The 20,691-nt window shown below is 35.8% G+C and overlaps 1 long non-coding RNA gene across 1 annotated transcript in view; it reads left to right on the forward strand.

Annotated features, from left to right (window-relative positions):
* The first annotated feature begins 607 nt into the window (after nt 1-607).
* Nucleotides 608-20,691, forward strand: part of LOC148130198 (uncharacterized) — a 32,446-nt gene continuing 12,362 nt past the window's right edge. Inside the window, exon 1 of the long non-coding RNA XR_015750077.1 lies at nt 608-734. This is a non-coding gene — a long non-coding RNA (uncharacterized LOC148130198). The remainder of the gene's footprint in view (nt 735-20,691) is intronic.

The raw sequence follows: 20,691 nt of genomic DNA on the forward strand, positions 1-20,691 counted from the left end.
TCTGCTCTCTTTTTTATGTACTACTGTGACCCAAATAATTATTTGCCATTTTATGGCAATACTGTCGCTATGGTTTCCACTGAGTAGAGAGCAGATCCAGGGCTTTATAAACAATGTGCATACCTTTCTAGAGCAGAAAGAATGTGCTAAAAGGTCATCTGATATTTGATGGAAAAATAGGAACCAAAAGTTCTTATTGCATCACATTCTCTGAAGTGTTCTGGGAAGGAAATTGTTCTGTATAAAAGAGACTAGATGAAACGAATGCTAAAACCACCAAAGGAAAGCTGCCTTCCCAGAGCAATGATGATTACACCTGACACGTTCTGTTCCAAAGAACTGAGAAGGAAGCATATGTTTTCATAAGAAAAACCATGAAGAGGGAAGTGATATATGCAATTGATTTATTATTTATTGATTATACAATGCATGAAAAAATTGAAATTATATATATAATTTTTTTATATATATAAATGATGTTCAGATCTTTTCAGTATTTTAGAAGTAATGCTGCTCAAAAAATTGGTGGGGTATTAAACCATTCTTTCTTATGTGGTCACACAGATATCAATACAACCAGGCAATGATCTCAGTTTCTATTTATTCACAGGTTCTGCAAATCTTTTCTGTTTCTGGATCCAATCTGGGTCAGTCACTGGGACCAGAGGTTTTGCATTCTGAGCTTTCAGACTCATGCTGGAGCCCATTTTCAGGGAAATTCTCTCAAGCAGAGTGTGAGCTGTTCTGTGTGTGCTATTTATTTTGCCTGTTGTATGTGGCTTTTTAGATGTTGATTGAGATGGGGTATGTGCTGATGGCTGGCTTTAAAGTTGTTTCCTATTATTTACTTGTGCTGCCTAGCCCTTTTCTGTTTTTATCTAAAGAACTTATTTTTCTTAAGAAAAGTAAATCAGGAATCACTTCTTCTCAAGTAAACTGTTTGATGATACACCAGTTTGGTGTAGTGGTTAAGGCACTAGGATAGAAACTGGAAGACTATAAGGTCTAGAGCCACCTTCAACACAAAGTTAGTTTGATGACCTTCACCCAATCATTCTTCTTCAGCCCTGGGAAGCAGGTAAAGGTAAATCACTTATTTAAAAAAACCTTGCCAAGAAACTGCAGGGACAAGTCCAGGCAGTCCCTCCCTCGGAGTTAAAATCTGACTCAAAGGCATGCACACATACAGTACATAGAGAGAGGGGAGGGGGGAGAGAAGGGGGAAGAGGGTGGAAGGAGAGAGAGAGGGAGGGAGGGAGAGAGGGAGAGAGAGAGAAACTGTTCCTTCCAACATTTTCTCGGATTCAGCCATTTTCTACCTTTCTCATGACAACTCTATAACTTTCCCAAGATTATGCTTGGGAATGGTAACATATAATGATTAAATTTTATTCCAAAGCAATTCTGTTCCAAGACTTAAATAGACTATGAATAGAATAGAATTCTCAGAATAGTTAAGCAATCATCAGCCTCCACCAGCACTAGCAGAGGAAGTGAAGCTATACAAATCCTTAAAGGTTTATTCCTGCACTTAAAATTTATTTTCCTCTCTCTCTGCATGGGGTACTAATGGTACAGTAAAAATGAACCATACAAATATAATTGGATCTTTGTTGATTTTCCAATGCAATATAAATTTGTTTTCCAGCACTGAGGAAGAATAAGCATAGAAGTATCAAAAACAAAAAAATGTATCATATAGAGCAGGGATGTCAAACTCATGTTGTCACAGTGGCATCACGTGATGTACCGGGACTTTTTTCCCCTTCACTAAACCAGGCATGGATGTGGCCAGCACATGACACATCTGGCCCACAGGCCGGGAGTTTGACAGCCCTACTATAGTGAGTATTAAGATGTATTGCTGGCTATATATAAATAAGTCTGCCTATTTGTTCTCAAGCATGCCTCTGCATTAATTTCTTCCCAATTATTTTTTATACATAAATAAATCTAAACCTGGCTGCTATCTACTATTGAGACTTTAATATTATTCTCATGAGTAATTAAGATAGCAGGTTGATAATCAAAACATGTTCCAGAGCAGAGTTTCTCTTGACATGGATATGGTCTGATGTGAGAGGTACATTGTAGTTATGTCACTTGACTTGCTATTGACCCATCTGAAGCTACTTGACTTGTTTATTTTTTTAGTGTCATGATTTTCTCTTGGTTTGTGGCATATTATGGTTTGGATGGTACAGCTTGCAGTGTGTGGCCATGCTTTTGACTAGACCACCCAGACAGTAGAATGCATTAAACTATATAATCTTCATTAGTGTCAATTAATTGTAAAAGAATGACAGAATTTGCTGCCCATCATGCAGTGATTTGTGCTGGAACCTGACACTGATGTATAATCATAACCATTCGTAAATTCTTTTTATAGGTTCCTTTCAAAAGTTCATGCATGTACTTGAACAGAATAATTGAAAAATATGAAAGACAGATGGGGGTATTTCCTCATCCACATTATTCTTTATCTGTGATTGGTCCAAGCATGTTCCACTACTGAGTGGATAACATGTACCTACTAGTCTTGGAATGCTTTGCTTCTGAAAAACAAAGAACTTTAACTTTCTGGTCTTCATGTTAATTGTCAGCATATCCCTCTTATTATCATACTATAGGAGAACTATAAACACACTTACAGTTTATATTTACTGTAAGAAACCACAGCAAGTTTTTGTATTCCTTCATTCCAGGAGAAGAGGAAGTTTGCCTGTCTTTAACTAATTCATATCTAGCACCAAAATTATTTAATTCAAGGCTACCATAATTTCTTTGTTGCATGCTGCACTTTTATACAATGAGACTGTATAAAATGTTTTTGCTGCTGAGACATTATTAATCAGATATCATCATATTTCCTTACTTATTTTTAACCAACTATTGCTTTTCTACAGTTAAAGGAAATACATACTGAATATTATACTTTTGCTCAGGGAAACTTATAGTATATTTCATACATTATTGCTGGGAATCATACATTATCCAGAAGCAAGCCTTCATCAACCTGGATTACATTTCTTATCATTAACACGATTAAGTCTCAGTAGCTGTGCTAATATAGAAATAATATGAACAGCAAAGTAGAAGACAGGACATTATATTTCATTGCTTCATTTAGAAAGAAAAAAGGATGTATTGGTTTATTACACCACTTCCCCTTTATTTGTCAGTCACCTGCATCCTTACTCCATCTATATCCTCTATTGAAGTAAGATTACCCAACAAGTCCTGAAATTAGCCCAACCCTTTGCTGCTGCATGATTGGTGAATGTTTTGCTTGAGCCTGATCATTTGCTGAAAGGTAATGGCAGCAAAAGAAAAGAAAATAAGAAGTGACTTGGAACAGACAAAGTAGGCAGGATAGGGGACTGGCACTGTGGACAGCAAATTTTATACCAGCATTATTTCAGCTAACTGGAAGATAAATAAAGAAAGCTTTAACTCAATAATTAGGAAAAACTGGTAGTGGATCACCAAATCTACCTTGGGATAGGTGGGCCCTCCAAAGCTCTTGAGTAAAATCTTTCCAGGAGAAAAACAAGCTTTGAATGGGCAAGCCATTATCAAATTTAAGGCACACACTTCAAAGAAGTCGCAGATCTGTGGGAAAGAAAAGCATCTCAATATTATATTTATACTTCAAGAAGAGATTATATAAATAGTTCTAGATCTGACATTTCTGGTATTAATCTCTATGCAGAAGATGTTCAGGCAGGCTATGCATAAAGATTACACAGAGAGTGTAAGAATCCATCAGTTTTTAATGGTTCTCTCTATAATGATCTATGAAATTTCCTAGATACCCTTTGACTGATTTCCTAGACTTTGAATTAATTTCAAAATCTATTTTATCTATTTTATCCCTGTTCAGGATAACACCTTGATCAACTTATGAGTCTGTATCTTCCTGGGTTGCCATTTATTTTTCTGTGTGATTTGCAATTATGTTATTCTAATCAACTACTGACTATCTTAACTGTCCTGTTTTTAACCTATTGACTATTAAGTAGACATTCTGAAAAACATCCTGGCTGTATGATTATGGATTTTTTCCTATATTCTTTCGAACTATCTGCCTGGAACAAAACATTTGCCATATATTACACATTTCTGAATTAAATTCAGTTCATTTCTGACAGATATAAAATATGTAGGAAATTGCTTTCTACATCTTAACTCAGACAACAGAATGACCATATGAGGGCACAAATTTAAAAATGGTCATTGAGCAATGATAAGATCAGACTTGTTTCCAAGACCCATACATTCATTGTCCTTTCCAATAGTTCATTACTTTGTTAATAAATAACATCAGCTAAGGCTTGCTACTCTCTAAGATATAATGCAAGAGGTAAAGGGGGAGAGGGAAAATATGTGTGCACACAGACTCAAACACACAAAGATTAACAAAATACTTTGGAAGGAATACAAGATCTAAGCACTGACAAGAACTGGGTCACTGATTCTGAGCCAGGAAAAACATGCACAAGTAAAAAATTAAAGTAGCAGAAATATGTTCATATTACTTCATCTGAATGTCTAACATGTTCAGACAGCAAAATGCTCTGTCTTCTTGGAAAGTTATTGTGGGAAAAGGAAAAAGTTGTCCGAGCCATTTCCACAATCTAATCAATACTATTTGAAATATGATACCATGTGTCTTTATACATGCAGAAAAATGCTCAGTCTCATCAGAGCATTCTGTTGCACATGGATTGAGAAAACATAATTAAACAAGTTGCTTTTATTTTAAAACAAGTGATGGTGATCACTTTTTGTCTAAAACAAATCTGTCCTACTGAAATGATTAAAAATGAATGATTGAATTTAGAGTTAATTCACTTTCAAAATTAATTTGTAAGTCAAAACAAATCTGTGCCATAGATTGATACTGGAATTATGTTCAGCCTGATAAAGTCTGTGCCCAACAGTGAAAAAAAAAAGTTTTAAAATAGGTCTGGGGAATAACTAGAATATAAGCCTTGCTGCCAGGAGTCAATCAAGAGTATCTCACTGAGTATAAATCTATAAAGAGGCTTTATAGGACAGGTATACAATGCGGGGGAAGCTTCCTATTATTCCTAACTTCTGATTTTAATTTCTATAATTTCTATTCTCTCGCTAGTCCAATCAATATGGTTAGTAGTGAGAGATAGTGAGAACTGCACTCTGAAAAAGCTGGAGGGTTACACATTATCTTTATTAGTTACATATTTGGGCTGATCTTTAGTAGAAGTTCAGCACAATATAAATTCATATTATTTATCACTGGTGATGAGACAGTAATTATTTGGACATCGTAATGGCAATGGTATCTGTATAGTAGATTGGAGCAAAAGAAATAATGTGAACTGCAGTTGTAAGTAGTTTTTTCTTAAAGGGAGAATCTAAAAAAATAATATTCTTTCTATCCGTTTTCAGTAGGTTCTGATTAGGAAAGAATTTACAGTCAACTTAAAACAGGGGCACAATACTTCTAACTTTTTTTCAGATATCGGAAAGACAGAGCTGAAAGGATCTATTTCAATCTACCCAAAACATTGTTTTACTTTTTATCAAAATATCACTCTTCTATCAAAAGTTTACAATGTAGGTTTAACTGGCTCCTTTTTTAACTTTTGCTTAATTTTCAGATGGGGGGGGTATATGAGGAGGGGTGTGGGGTGTTGGTGTGGTGTGTGTTGGGGGGGGAGAGGGAGGGGAGGGGGGGGGGGGGGGGGGGAGGGGGGGGGGGGTTTGGGGTTGAGGAGAGGGAGGGGGGATGGGGATTGGTGTTTTTTGTGTGTTTGGGGGTTTTTTTGGTGGGGGTGGTGGGGGGTGGGGTTTTGGGGGTTTGTTGGGGTGGGGGGGGGGGGGGGTGGGGGGGGGGGGGGAGTTGTTTAAGATTTTGTTTGGATTTTTTGTTTGGAGGGGGGGGGGGGGGGGGGGGAGGGGGTGGGGGTGGGAGTGTGTGGTTGGTGGGTTTTGGGGGGTTGGGGGGGGGGGGGGGGGGTGTTGGTTGTGGGGGGTGGGGTTGGTGGTTGGGGGGGGGTGGTGGTTGGGGGGGGGGGGGGGGGGGGGGGGGGGAGGGGGGGTTTTGGGTAGTTTTTTTAAAAAAAAAAATTTTTTTTAATTTTTTTTTTTAAAGAGGAATGTTTTTTTGTGGGGGGGGGGGGGGGGGAGGGTTTGATGTATTTTTTTTTTAAAAAAAAATATTAATTTAATTTTATTTATTTTGGGGGGGAAAAAATATTTTATTTATTTCCTAAGGTTGTATCAGGTTCCCCCCACCCCCCAATTATGATGGCTGTATGAAAATTGATGTTGAGAAGATGTTTAAATCTCTTAGGCAGGCTTTGCAATCACAATGGCTCTGTGTGAAGGAAAAATAATTCTGTTGAGAAGATTCATGAACTCTCTGGGGTACCTTTAAGGTGCTAGGGAATTCTACAATGTGCTCCTCAGGGCCGTTGGGGTCTCAATGAGTTGAGGTATAACTATCTGTCACACGCACAGAAAATTACAAGACCTGTGGAGAGATGGAATAATTTCCTCATTATTTCCAGTCCCATTAAGAAAGTGTTTATTTATTTTACTTTATTTGCTTCATTTGTATGCTGGTCAATCCCAAAAGCTCTAAGTGGCTATCAATTTCATTATAAAATAAAATTGTATTCTCAAAGAAAGAGGAAAAAATAACTCTAAGTACTGTATATATTAAAATATCAAACTCAAAATGAAAAACCAGAAAATGTACTCACAAACTCCACCTTCAGTCATAATAAGCTACATCCATATGCTAGACAGAACAGATAAGTTTTGATAGCTCTCATAAGACGTAGAAGGAATGCAGGTGACTGAATGTCCACAGGAAGGAGGAAGCAATCAAAAAATCTAGGAGGCAGCATCATAAGGAGGGAGCTGGTCCTATTCAATCTGGTCAGACAGATGACCAAGCAGATGAATAGAGGATAAAGTAGTCACTTGGATAAGCACATCCAAAACTATGTAGGGCAACCTTATTGTTATTGTTATTTTTTATTGCACAATCAGTCAGATGTTCAGATGGATTTGGCATTTTTGTCTTATTATTATTATTTAAATTTATATTCTGCATAAGTCCCAATGACTATGACAACCAGGACCTTGAATGACATCCATAGATCCCGAAGCAGCAGGACCACCTATCTGTATTGAGATATAGCTATCACTATTCAGGCCTCTGTAGTCTGTATTAGTTACAGTATAGCTTCTGAATGAATGTTCGTCAAGGGTAGCCCAACAAAAGGTGCATTTCAATAATCAAAACAGAAGGTAATTAAAGATGAATGCCTGCGAGGAGGACTTCCTGATCTAAGAATGTCCAGCACTGGTGTGCAAGATGTAATTGATGCACAAGTTCTCCTAATCACAGCTGCCTCCTGTTCATTAAGAAGCTATGAGTCTACAGGCATGCCCAGACTACAATCACTTCTGAAAACAGGAACACAATTCCATTCAGGGTCAAAGATTCTCTGGAATTATAAATCCAACAACTCAGAGCAATATGTGCCTCCCCATTCAGTTAACAGCCTCCAGGCATTTCTAGTACATTGCCTATTTGTTTCAGGGCTAAAATTTGTAACTTATCAGTATATTAATGCTTAACCCTGGTCTCCCCAGCATAGATATTTCTTGGCAAATTTCTCCCACTGCTCTGACTTGAACAACTCTTTAGGAAAAACTACTGCAGAACAGTTTCCCTTTCCCTACCATCTTTTGGAGATGGTCCAGAAGCAGAGGTAGGATTCTACCGGTTCAGACCAGTTCAGGCGAACTGTTAGTTCTGGTGAGCATTTGGCTGCACCCACCCACCCCTGCTCTTTCCTGTGCTTTATTTCCTGATTGTTTAGCACAGCTGATTCGCGTGGTAGAGTGGTTTGCGTGCCTCAGCTGTTTTAGTCCCAGGGGCTGCAGTAGAAGGTAAGTAAGGTAAGTTGAAAATGGGCTTTTTTAAAATGTAGAGCACCCTCATAATGCGCACAAAGCAAACAAAGCACGTGAAGCACATGCTCACCAAACCAGTCATTACACCAGTTGAATCGCACCACTGTCCAGAAGGATATATGATCAAAAGACACTGAGAGATCAAATAGGACCAAGAAGATCCTCTCCAAAGATTATCCACAAATACAATTTAAGTACAATACCTAAGTTTGAAATCTGACTGCCAAAGGTCCAAATAATTCAATTCCTCTGGGGTTTCTGGAGTTGCAGAACCATCCCCTCTACAATATTTTCTTACTTAGAGATAGGCCTAAAATTATTCAAACCAGACTGAGCCAGAGCTTCTTCTGGTGCCATGAATACACCAGAAACTCTTTCTGAGAAAACAAATGTCCATTTTACAATCCCAAAGGTGCTTTTTCCAAAAGGCAACTGAACTATCTTGGTTTTTTCTTTGAAGACATTTTACTTCTTATCCATGAAGTTTCTTGGATGAGAAGTGAAATGTTTTCAAAGAAAAAAACCAAGAAAGTCCAGTTGCCTTTTTTGGAAAAAGCACCTTTGGGACAACCATGACCTGAATGATGAGAATCTCCATAGACATCCTTTTTACAAAGAAGCATTGACTACTGCTCAAATCCAGCTTCCTACTACCACACAGGAGGCTTTACCCAGGCATTTGTGGCAGAGATCCAAGCAGGAAGTAGCAGAGGTTACACTACAAAGAGTCCTGTCTACTTCCACAGGACTCACAGATCACTTGGTAAGGCACGCTCATCTTTATTGGCACTGGTCAGGTCAGCTGAGCAAACATACTGCCAAATGCTGAGAGAATTCTTCACAGCTGCCCTTCAGAAATTCTTAGAATTCATCTTTTCCTAAAAAGAACCACTTGCCCTAAAGAGCCACAGAGCAGCACCCAGAGAATGAAATCAGAGTAGCAAATTGCATCCTTTTCGTCACTTGACTCACCACTGAATAGACTTGAACTAGTTGCCCTGTGAGATTTAAGTCTTCTTCCATGACACTCCTTGACTGCTGTGTCTCCTTGAGCTTCTCAGTAAACCAAGTAGCTGCAGCAGATCTATGAGAGGATACAGTGTGTTGCAATGCAGTCTGGTCAAGTGCCCTGGTAACCTCATCATTCCAATGGTGACTAGAAACTCCATCAGATTAACATTAATTTGCCCCCAAGTAAAGAACCAAATAACCATGTCACATGCTTTGGGCCCTCAATTAATTGGGTCAGGGCTATAGTTTTCATGGCAGCCATTAACTCCAGGCTGCTCCAAATCCACTGCAACAGAAAAAAACTATCAACTATCCTTAAATATCAATGGTAAACTCCTCACTTGAGGTTCCAACATTGTCCACTCTTAACTGGGAAGTGGGCAGAGTTCACTTTTTCAAATACTCAAAACCCTCCAACCAATTCTATAGACTCTTCAATGCATCCTAACATAAAACCACCACTTGTTTGTGTTTCCACAAATAGTTCAGTTACAGCACCACTGAAAATAAAAAAAATGAAGGCTAATTCACTGACTTTAAATTGACCTCTGCCCATAACATCTCAGACACCAGTCAATACAAATATGTTATAATAAAATTAAATAAATAGGTGAATTTTGGTAATTCAACAGCAAGTGTCTGGTCTTGTTATTCCTAATATGTTCTCAATTGGAGTAGTATAGTTCAGATGAAACCATTATTTTTTAAAAAAGCTACTGTACAAATGACCTTCTGCTTGACTCATTTGTGAATCATGAAGCATCTGTTTTTACTACCAAATACCTGTAATATTTGACCAAGGGTTTTTTTCTTTTAATTTTGGCAGTTCTGCGAAATAAAATGCTGTTCAATTTAGTAGTACAATCCATACCATTACACTCTATTTAATTCATGTGCTTCTTTTTAAAGAAGTTTCATTCATCTTAAAGGGTTAGAGAGTCAAATCTCCATTCAGCCATGAGTGATCCTTGATCAGGCATTCTCCTGAAGCCAAACCAATCTTGCAGAATCAACAAGAAGATAAAAGGAGAAGTTATATATGCTGTCTTGAACTTCTTGGATTTGGCAGTCTAGCTAAGTCATTATATTTCAGTCATTAATGACACAATAGAAGGGAATTAAACCTTGATTAAATCTTAGGTAGGTGGTCTTAAGTAGGTTATCATTCAAGAGCTATTTGAATAATTGAATAATTTCTGACCTCTGTGAAATCTTTCCTTCCTTCCTTCCTTCCTTCCTTCCTTCCTTCCTTCCTTCCTTCCTTCCTTCCTTCCTTCCTTCCTTCCTTCCTTCCTTCCTTCCTTCCTTCCTTCCTTCCTTCCTTCCTTCCTTCCTTGTATTTAGTATTTGTTTTACAGTATTTATAATCTGTTTTGATTCCAAAAGATTTTAGAAATTAAGAGCAAAAAATGTAAAATTTGGTTTAATAAAATTAAAAGCAAAAGTAGGAATAATATAGTTAAAACCAACAATATCTGAGGGCTATCCATAATTAGCCAGATGAGCAGACTGGCCTTTCTTCAGGGTTTAAAAAGAGAAGGTGCCAGTTATATGATCTGTGCTTTGCTGTAAGAGAGATACAATGCTCCTGATGAGTTTATCCTCTTAAGAAATTAGATCTCTAGCCTAGGTTCATTTTCGTATCCAGAACCAGAAATTAATCTATTAATTTTTATTATTTTTGTTAAATAAAAATAAATTGGAAGATGATATCCCAGAAACAAAAGAACCAGTATTCTGCTTCATCATTATTTATAAAAATATCACTGAGCACTCTGTAGGCACCAATTCTTAGAGTGTTTCTCTAAAAAGGGGGATAAGTATAAATGGTTTCAGGTTTGTATACAAAATTAACTGCTGCATATGGCCGTATAAATTTACTTTATATCCTAAAATGCATTTGTTTATTATAGTTAACAGCAGCAGCTATATATGATATTTCGTAATCTGACCATGATATCTTTCAGAATATACGTAAGTGGTCTGTTGTTAAATATGATCCCTATCTGAAAATTCATATTTTACTTTCTCAGGCTGCATTATTCATTCTGCATTCATATGGATGCATTTTAAATAGTATTACTTCTCACACATGTAATTAGCCTATTGTGGCTCCCTAGGAAATGGAATTTATCTCCATTGTGTTTTGCATGTAAGTTTCCAGGATGCAAGTGATGGCCACTGTGTGACACAAAGCATTAGACTGACGGGCTTTAATCTGATCCAGCCTGTGTTTTTATGTTTTTTATGCTGCTCAGCTGGTATTAATACCAAAGCAAGAACTGAATTTCTGAAGGTTTTATTTAAACACAGTCCAGATTTCAAAAGCCATAAACTAGGCTTTATGGGTTACTAAAACATTTATGCTTGAATAATGCCCTGTATGATGATTCACCTCAATATTCTAGTTGTACATGAAATGTATTGATATTGTCAGACTTTACATCCTGTTCTGGTCTTGTTCTAGTCTAGGCTGTGCAGAATCTAAATGTCTTATTCAGAACCTGGTAGGCTCTACAGAAAATTCACAGACATTAATCAGATAAAATAATTATTTTATTCTGATCTGTGTAGAGCAGAAGATTTGGCTACAGTAGTTCACAGAAATCAATCTACATAACCTGCTCCTGGTTAAAATCCTCAGGCTTTTTGTCTTTTCTGATTCACTGTTTATATTTCATGGCAAGGACCATAGTGTTCATTAGTCACATTTCTGTGACTGTCCTGAAAAATAGTCCATTGAATGTCATCTATTTATCAGAGAGAAAGAGTTCAGTATGGCAGACTTTTAAAAGTTGATATTGAAAAAGAAGTCAAGCTATGGTGGGAAGAAGCAGCATCAAATATATCAAATGTATTTATAAGAAACACTGAAATGCAAGTTCAGCAATAAACAGACACCTTTATATTCTATGTATATTATACCATTATCCTGTTGGTGAAGACCTGTCTATACTTTTTTCTCAGCATGTATAAACAAAATACTGCCTGAAGACAGAAGAGCTGCTATGGGGCCATCTCTCAGATGGCATAATTTTGAGTGCTTCTGAAGAGTACTTGACAGACATCACTGCAGAGCATAAATATAACTTGAAAGCAGTCTAAATGTAAATCCAGGTATGCCTGTATCAATGAGAGAGTTCACTGAAGATGACTTCAGTGAACGTAAAACAATCTCCTCCACTTATTATGTTAACATTGGGGCAACCATGATATATCTCACAGATGGTTCAGGCCTACCTACCCAAATGTAAAAATAATGTGAATTTGCATCAAATGTCATTTTATTTATTCTTAGTGGAATCTCATACTAACCTCATACTAAAAATGTTGAAATCTCAAGTTGGTGATCTTATGAAATGCTAAGCACTTCCTTTAAGCAGAATTTTGTGATCCTATTGAAAGATGTCGGTATCCCTCTCATTTGCTGTTACCATGTGATTAAACTTGATTAAACTGTTTTTAGGGGGGGAAATACCAATTTAAAAATTGAGCAACTATACCAAAGGGGAATGATAGTCTTGGGTAGTTCAGTGTTGCATGCACTGAAGATTATAACCCTATGGAACTAACATGGTAAAGCTATAGTATGGAAAAGCTATAGTATATTTTATGTTTCAGTATGTACATCATAAGTGGAGACAGACAAGCAAAGGCAAAATCCTGAAGGCAAAGCAAAGTTTATGTTATGTGGTTTGATAGGATGAAAGGCCAATTCTCTCTTCCCACCCACATTTTTCTTTAATACATTGCTTATTGAATGTTTCCCACATACTCCTGCATACATATACAAATGCTTGGGAATTCTTTAAAGTCCTTTAAGCATCTCTTTCATCAAATGCAACTCACTTCTTTCCTTAGAGAATTCCCCTTAATGGATTAATTATGGAGTACATCTGATAGTTGGTCCAAAAGAAACATATTGTTTTCTAATAGTTCCAATATTCTCACAAATCCTGTGGCTTTTCCATTGAGCATTTTTCTTCACAAAACATGCACTGTATTAATGACTCAAACCAAATTTTGGGATTCAACCTGTTCCCAAGTTAGTTTTTTCACTAAGAAAAGTGTCCATGGAGAGTGGAGATTCAACAAATCTGTTAGCAGAAACTCAAGTGTGTATCAGAGAGTGACACTGGATATTTTATTCACTATTTTAACTTTCATTGAATAGTAGCAATTATAGATTTTGAATTTCTGTAAGTTTCAATGAAGCATCAGTCCATAATATGTTTATTCTTCACCATGTGTGCATTTGAATAAGACATTTTAAAAATTGATTTTTTAAAGAAATCTGAGAAAGCAATAACACATCATGAGTTTATATAAATGTAGTTGCCAATGCAAGTACAGTTCTTTTATGGAAAAATATTTGTGAAGAGATGATGAAAGGGAATTTATCAGGTAAAGCTATTGAATATATTGAAGCAAATTGCTGCTCAAAAAATGCTATATATTTGAGCCTACAAGCATGCACATTTTTATTGGGAATATATAATATAAGAGAAACATTTCTTGAAGTAATTCTATCACCACCTCTCCAGAGGTATTGAGCTAAAATGTTCTACACTTCATAACCAAGTTGGCTGCAATTTATTTAAACAGTATTTCCATTTACAAAATGTTTCAAAAATTACAAAATGTTATAGGTAGGGCAACAGAAATGATGCTTTCTTACTCTAATGCTTTCAACTCACTGGGTTTCAGGAATTCACAAAAGTAAAAAAAAATTGAGGCTTAAAATTGCCATGAAAACTATCTCTATCAAAGTCATAGCTTCTGTTTCCTTAGCCACCATCATCTTCTTCTTGTACTATTAGACAACTAGAACAGCTAGGCCTTACTAAAGTAGCAAAAGCAACATTTAGGGAAGGTTGTGTCAAAATGTGCAAGAAAGTGAATGAAGCCCCACAAAGCCCCACATCTTTTGTGCATGCTGTGATGTTTCAGGATGTACAAAAGTGAAGGTGACTTTTGATCACAACACTGCATTCTCCCCCTTGAAGACCTTGATTCCCCCGTGCTAGCAAAGCTTATCTTGTTTGGAATATGCCAAATTGTACATGAGGTCAAAATGGTTGCATGCACTGCTCATGTTTGTTTTTTAAAAAAAACACCTCTATGTAATCGTCTTCTCTCTGACATTCTGTGCTGAGGATTTCTTTTTCTGGAAGAATATCAGTTATAAGAGCCCCTTGACTGTAGGTTCTCCTGCAGCTCTTTCAAGGTTGCTGGACTATCACCATCCAATCTGAGCGCAGACCCTCAAAGGAAGTCTTGGTCTGACATCAACTTTTATACACATATTAGCAAAAGAGAGATTTTTGAAGCCTGAGCCAAATAGTTCTAAGCAGAACTCTGTAACATAGAAGCTTTCAGTGAAGGTTTAAAAGAGGATCTGATTTGTCAAAGAGAAAACTATACAGCAAATGAACTAGAAAAATGTATACCGTACAAATAGAACAGTCATTTATTTATTTTTCCTATGCAGATTAAAAAAAACTAAAGTGTGTATGGCCAAATTTACTAGCTTGACTGAAAGAACAGTTTTTGCTCTTTTCTATAAAACTTCTTAGACTACATTGTAGCATTTGCACATCTCATAATTTCTTTTTCTACTTTTCCATCTTTCAAAAAAATTACTAATTTTTCCCATTGATATATTAGGTGCAATTAATCATTATTTGTTGCATCATACAATTTTTCTAACATTTGCTAAAAATCATTCAGATTCTCAATTAACAATAGAGCGTCTACTGCATAAAGAAGTCTCCATGCTTCCACACCCGCAAAAAAAAACACTCCTAACATCATCACAATCATTTCATACATTTATCCATGAATAGATTAAATAACCAAGGAGCATCATGCAACCTCTTCTGGTTCCCTGAATAGTGTTGAACCAAATATTCCATCAATCACCCATGCTTTATTTCAATTTTTGTAGATTGATCTTATTGCATTCAGCAACTGACCTTCTACTTCATATTTTCATCAAGTTTTTATATAATATTCTGATATTGTTTGTAAATCACCCAGAGTCACTTAGGTACAATAGGTAAGATAAAAATTTGATAAATAAATAACATATTTACATAAAATATTCAATAATTCAAGCCTAGTGAATTTAGTTAACAAATATTCAAAATCCTTCATACATTTTTCAAATGTGTTGTCTGTACATCCTGCTTCCATAAAGCCATATGCTCTTCCCAAATATTATTCTTGCATATCTTATACTTTTGTAGTATGAGCTCTACTAATTTCCTTAACAAATTAATCTCCCTGTAGTTTTTGCATTACTCTTGCTGCCTTTCCCTTTCCACAAAGGACAAACAATAATATTTTTCCAATGATCAGGTACAGATGCAGCCTTTGGATTTTTGGTCTCTTTAAGCTTGATTGTTTGCTGGCAGATATTTCAGTACCCAACTAGATAGCACCATCACTGTGTCTGCAAGCAAACAACCAAGCTCAAACAGCACCGTGGTTTCAGAAACTAGCACTTGAACTCTTTGTTTAATAAGAAATTAATAAGAAAGTTTAATAAGAAAGTTTTCCAAAGCTTTTGAACAAATTTTAGTCAACTTTTAATTCAAAGAGCCATCCCCCATGGATATTTTGGAGATGTATTCCTTCTCAAAAAAAAAAAACAGAAGTAGAAAAAATCATACTAATGTCAACATGACAGAAAGTCTCTCATGAGGCAAGTAAACTGTTCAACCTACTCAGTGAGGAGGAAGATTAGAAATAGCTGACTTTCTTCAAGGATGTTGTAGTCAAAAAATTTAACAATCTTATTGGATATTCGTAAGATCAAAAATTATAAAATTTTAAAAAGCTGTGTGTGCTTAAATGATACAGATGTTCTTTTCACCATCATGAAAACTGAGGATTTGTAATTATTACCCTTATCTTCCAGACACTGACTGGGGGCTAGAGTAGACTTATCCTTTTCTGCAGACTGTGTGTGAGAGAGATTAATAGCTAGGATTTTCATAAGTATTTATTTTCTTATCCAGCTAAGAACATTCTGTGGTGCTGTATAAATTAATAAGGTAAGAGCTAACAAAGGTATTTTCTCTAATGTGTTCTTCGAAACTAAGAAAATAACCATAATCTTTTCAATTATTTTCTGATGATTCACCTCATATTGGCTATAACATCCCAAATTTTCTTTTAGATGTAATCAAATGTCGCATCAATGAAATCACAACATGAGACAGGGTCTGATGTAGTCCTCTCACCATGAGATAAGAAATGTATCAAGTTTTCTTGAGTCTGATGTCTTAAATTATTTTTCAGAGCTTTCAAACATAAGGGCTGCTGTTTTAATACAGGGGATATAAAAGGGAAATGCTGATTTATGTCATGTTGAGAAATATAGTATAAAGATGTAACTTGTAAAATGAAGAGTGATCATTCTTCATAGTGCTGTATGACCTTCTCTGAGAAACTTCACACCTGTTTCTGAAATTTAGAAGGGTCACCAATTTTGGGGTTCTTAAAATGCTAGGAACCTCTTTTGTATTAATTGCCTATAAACTTTATATGTGCTGTTTATTATTTATTCACAGATGGCATTTCTACATCAATATTTGAGTGGAATGTTCTTAAGTGAAAAAAAAATAAGCAGCAGCAAAACTATGCCTCAAAAACAGTAAGATCAATTAAGTAACAACAAGCCAGTTGAGAGATAATAAATACAATCAATGCAGGACTAAGATAGTTTACTGTCTAAAGTAAAGGATAAAATGATGATCCTCTCCAATGCTATGTTTAAAATCTCCCATGTTCTTCAACAAACCTGAGGACAAGGATACTTTCCACTGTGTAATCATTACAGCACAACTATAGCAGTTTACAAATCTGGCACCTGAGGCTGACTTCAAATACTATTAGGGGGGTAAGAAGGAAGATGAACATCACTTATTATCAGTATCAGCTGAACAAAGGATATGAACAATGTTCCCTACTTGGAATGTCAGCACCTGACCCTAGAATCCAGAAGTAGAGAGACAAGAGACATTTTGAGAAGGATCAGAGATGGTCAAGGTAATATGAGAGAAAATTGGCCTTTTTCAGGACCCAAATGCATTCTTGCAATTAATATATCCATGTATGCATGCATATATACATGGATACAAAAACTGTACATTACTTAGGAAAATGTTATGTTCCAGAGAAGATTAACAACTGATGAATCTTACTGACCTGATTGGTAATTGATTGTGAAATAGATGAAAGATAGAAACTCATAATAGTATCCTAAACTGATAGTGTTTTAAAATCCCTGATTAATTGAATTAAAGGGGACTAGTTGTCTAAATACTTCATTAAACAATAAGGGCTTATTTGGACCAGTCTGCCTACGTAAATATAGGTAGTCCTCAATTTACAATCACAATTGGGACAGGAATTTCCATTGCTAAGCAGTGCAGTTGTTCAATGAGTTATCACATGACTGGATCTGATTTTACAATCATTTTTACAGTAATCATTAAGTAAATCATGTGGTAGTTAAATAATTAATGCAGTCATTAAGCAAATCCAACTTCCCCAATTGATGTTGTTTGTCAGAAACCAGCTGGGAAGGTCACAAATCATGATTACTTGACCATGGGATGCTGCAACAGTTGGTAAATGTGAGCCAGTTGCCAAGCACCTGAATTGCAATCAGATGACTGTAGGGGTAGTGTGACTGTAATAACTCCAAGGACAGGCATAAGTCATTTTTATGAGGTCATTGTAACTTCTGAATGGTTGTTAAATAAATAATCCTAAATCAAGGACTACCTGTATCTCAAACTTCATTTGCCATTATCACAGTGAAGGTCTCACCACAGAGATTCTAAGAACACATTATGACTAGAGGTTTCTAAAGATCTCTATATCAAAGATTCTGAGTCCTATTAGTCTGGAAAATAGTACAAATACTTCTTTAAACCGCTGGAACTTTATACTGTTCCTAATCAATGACACTGTTTTGTAAGGAAGAAGATTTGAGAAATATTATGTTTTTCCAAGAGGGGCTGATTTGTTAACATCACTCTAAGAATGTAGCACCAAATTGTCCAAGAAGTCCTAAAGAACTTGCTCGCAATTTCTAGAATCTGTAGGCCCCTCTAGCCTTAGCTAAAGTCAATGGTCATGTCTCCATCATCAGAAAAGCTGGTGTAAAAATGAGTAAAAATGAAATTCATGAGATAATACTAGGAAGACCACCGATGTTCAACCCAAGTTTGCCATAATGAGGAAAGTTCTATGGACAGAAAAAAATGGCTAAGAGATTTTTTTGTTATGTCAGGACATGGATGATTTGCCATCAAGTGAAAGAAGAATCAGTTTGACTTATATCAGAATTATACAAAAAAACACCAGATTATCTGTCCATCAACTGAAAATGAAACACAAATGGATTATTGTAAAGCAAGAAATGATTTAAAACAGGGGTGTCAAACTCATGTCATCACAGCAGTATCACATGACATATCAGGACTTTTTCCCCTTCGCTAAACCGGGCGTGGGCATGGCCAGCCTATGACACATCCGGACCGTGAGTTTGACAGCCCTGGTCTAAAAGATTAGAAAACAGATTACAACAGAATGAATAAAGAACAAACTCAATGTTTTGAAAGTTCAACCCCAAATCTCATAGAATGGTGTAGACCAATGACTAAAATGGGTGGCTTTCTTTATGAAATAATGCTGCAGCAAACCTTGGTGATATTTGTTTTGTCAGAGTTCCTTATGCAACAGTATGATCCTCATGAAGTTCCTTTAATGTGCAGTGGTAAATATAAGCAAAATGTCAGAAAATCTGAAAAGAGAGAGGTTAATCTTTTCTAAAGAAACAATGGCATGCCATACACCAAGCTTCTGACAGAACGCTTTCCATAAACAATACAAATAAATTCCCAATATAGTCAGTCATTCTCACGAAATGAGAGGGCTGGGGGGTTACTTTTAATTTCAAAAATCCAAGGGGCCAGATTTAAATCTTATTACTGTAAGCAAAATAAAAGGAAAAATGTGGATCATAAGTTATCATAAAAAATGTTTTTCTTTGCACAAATATATCTACTGTATTATCCAAATCTTGTGAGATTTGCTGTAATCTATCAGAAGCAATGTTAGAGTGAATAACATAATAAGCAAGGTATGTTGTACAGTTAAATTAAAATGTCTTTACAAAGACAAGAATGGTCATCATAAACAAAGAAAATTTCATTAACTATTTGTTTACATTTAAGCAAAAATACCCAAAGGCATACGGTTGAGTATGGTTTAACAAACCAACTGAGAATGACTTTGAGAAGTATCTTTCCAATCTTCACTCCTGCTGTGGAAAAATTCCCACTTTATCTTCTGCAAGCCAAAGCTTGCAAAATACTGAAGAATGGCCCTTATGTAGTAGCATGTAAGAGCAAGAATTCTAGCAAAACAACTGAGAATTTCTATTAAGTGAATCTGTCAAAGTACATACTGTATGTATTAATGAGTGCAACTGTGGAAAGATCAAATGATAACACAGCTGAGATCAGCATTTATAGTTCTTTACCCATCTTTACTTTTAAAAAGAATTAAATCTCTGATTGAATGCCAAAAAACCTCTTCTGAAGTAGTGGCTGCCTTGATTAAGATTTCCCATTTTGGCAAATCCTAAATCAAGAGACATCAAAGAGATTTCAAAATAAAGAACAGCTGAAGAAAAATGTATGATATGACAGAAAGCATAAACAATAATACCATGCATATGTTTAAGTCATCTGAAAGTGATTTTAGTGATGTGTAAAATATTCAGAAATAAACATTTAAATGGCAGCTTAATTCCCCAAGGGAGAAAAGTCTGCTTAAACCTTAAATAAATCCTGTTTAGATGAAACCACATCCGTTCTCCCCATTTGCTTCAAGAACATATTCCACTTCTCTGATTGGTTCTGCACAAAGAAAGATCTTCTATATACCACAACAGATTTTCATTCAAATAAATGGAAGTGAATGCATTAAAGGGTTTAGAAAGCCCACACAGGTCTTTCTTATAAATTTAAATAAGGCATCTACAGTTATGATTTGCTAAAACTAGAAACTTTTTACAGATTAATAATAGAAGAAATTCTCAAACAGCTGTTTAAGCTAAACATGAGATTATTTAAAATTGTATAAGGAACATGCTTATGATGATCCTATACAATTAATACTTAAATTTTATTATTAAATGGCAACACAATACATACAAACTCAAGGTAAACCGCACCAAACTTGATTGCAGGAAATATGACTTCAGCAACAGAGTGGTCAACGTCTGGAATACTCTACCTGACTCTGTGGTTTCTTCTCCAAACCCCAAAAACTTTAACCTTAGATTGTCTACTATTGACCTCACCACTTTCCTAAGAGGTCTGTAGGGGGCATGCATAAGTGCACCAACATGGCTACCATCCTTTTCCTATTGTTTTTTTTTATTTTTCTTATATGTATCCATTTCATGTATTCATAATTATGTTTACACTTATATCTGTTATCTTATAATCGCTTGACAAAATAAATAAAAAAAATAAATAAATAAATAAACATCTGAAATAGATACACTGACTTTACTTCACTCTGTGGTCAAGGAAACAACCGTCCTTAATATGGCAGAATTCTCATGTTCATGAAAACACATGTAGATCTGTTTTTCAATATGACAAACATCAGTTG

This window comes from Notechis scutatus, chromosome 6, assembly GCF_049901735.1.
Source record: "Notechis scutatus isolate UNSWTSFEM ecotype Mainland chromosome 6, rNotScu1.2, whole genome shotgun sequence".
NCBI lineage: Eukaryota > Metazoa > Chordata > Lepidosauria > Squamata > Elapidae > Notechis > Notechis scutatus.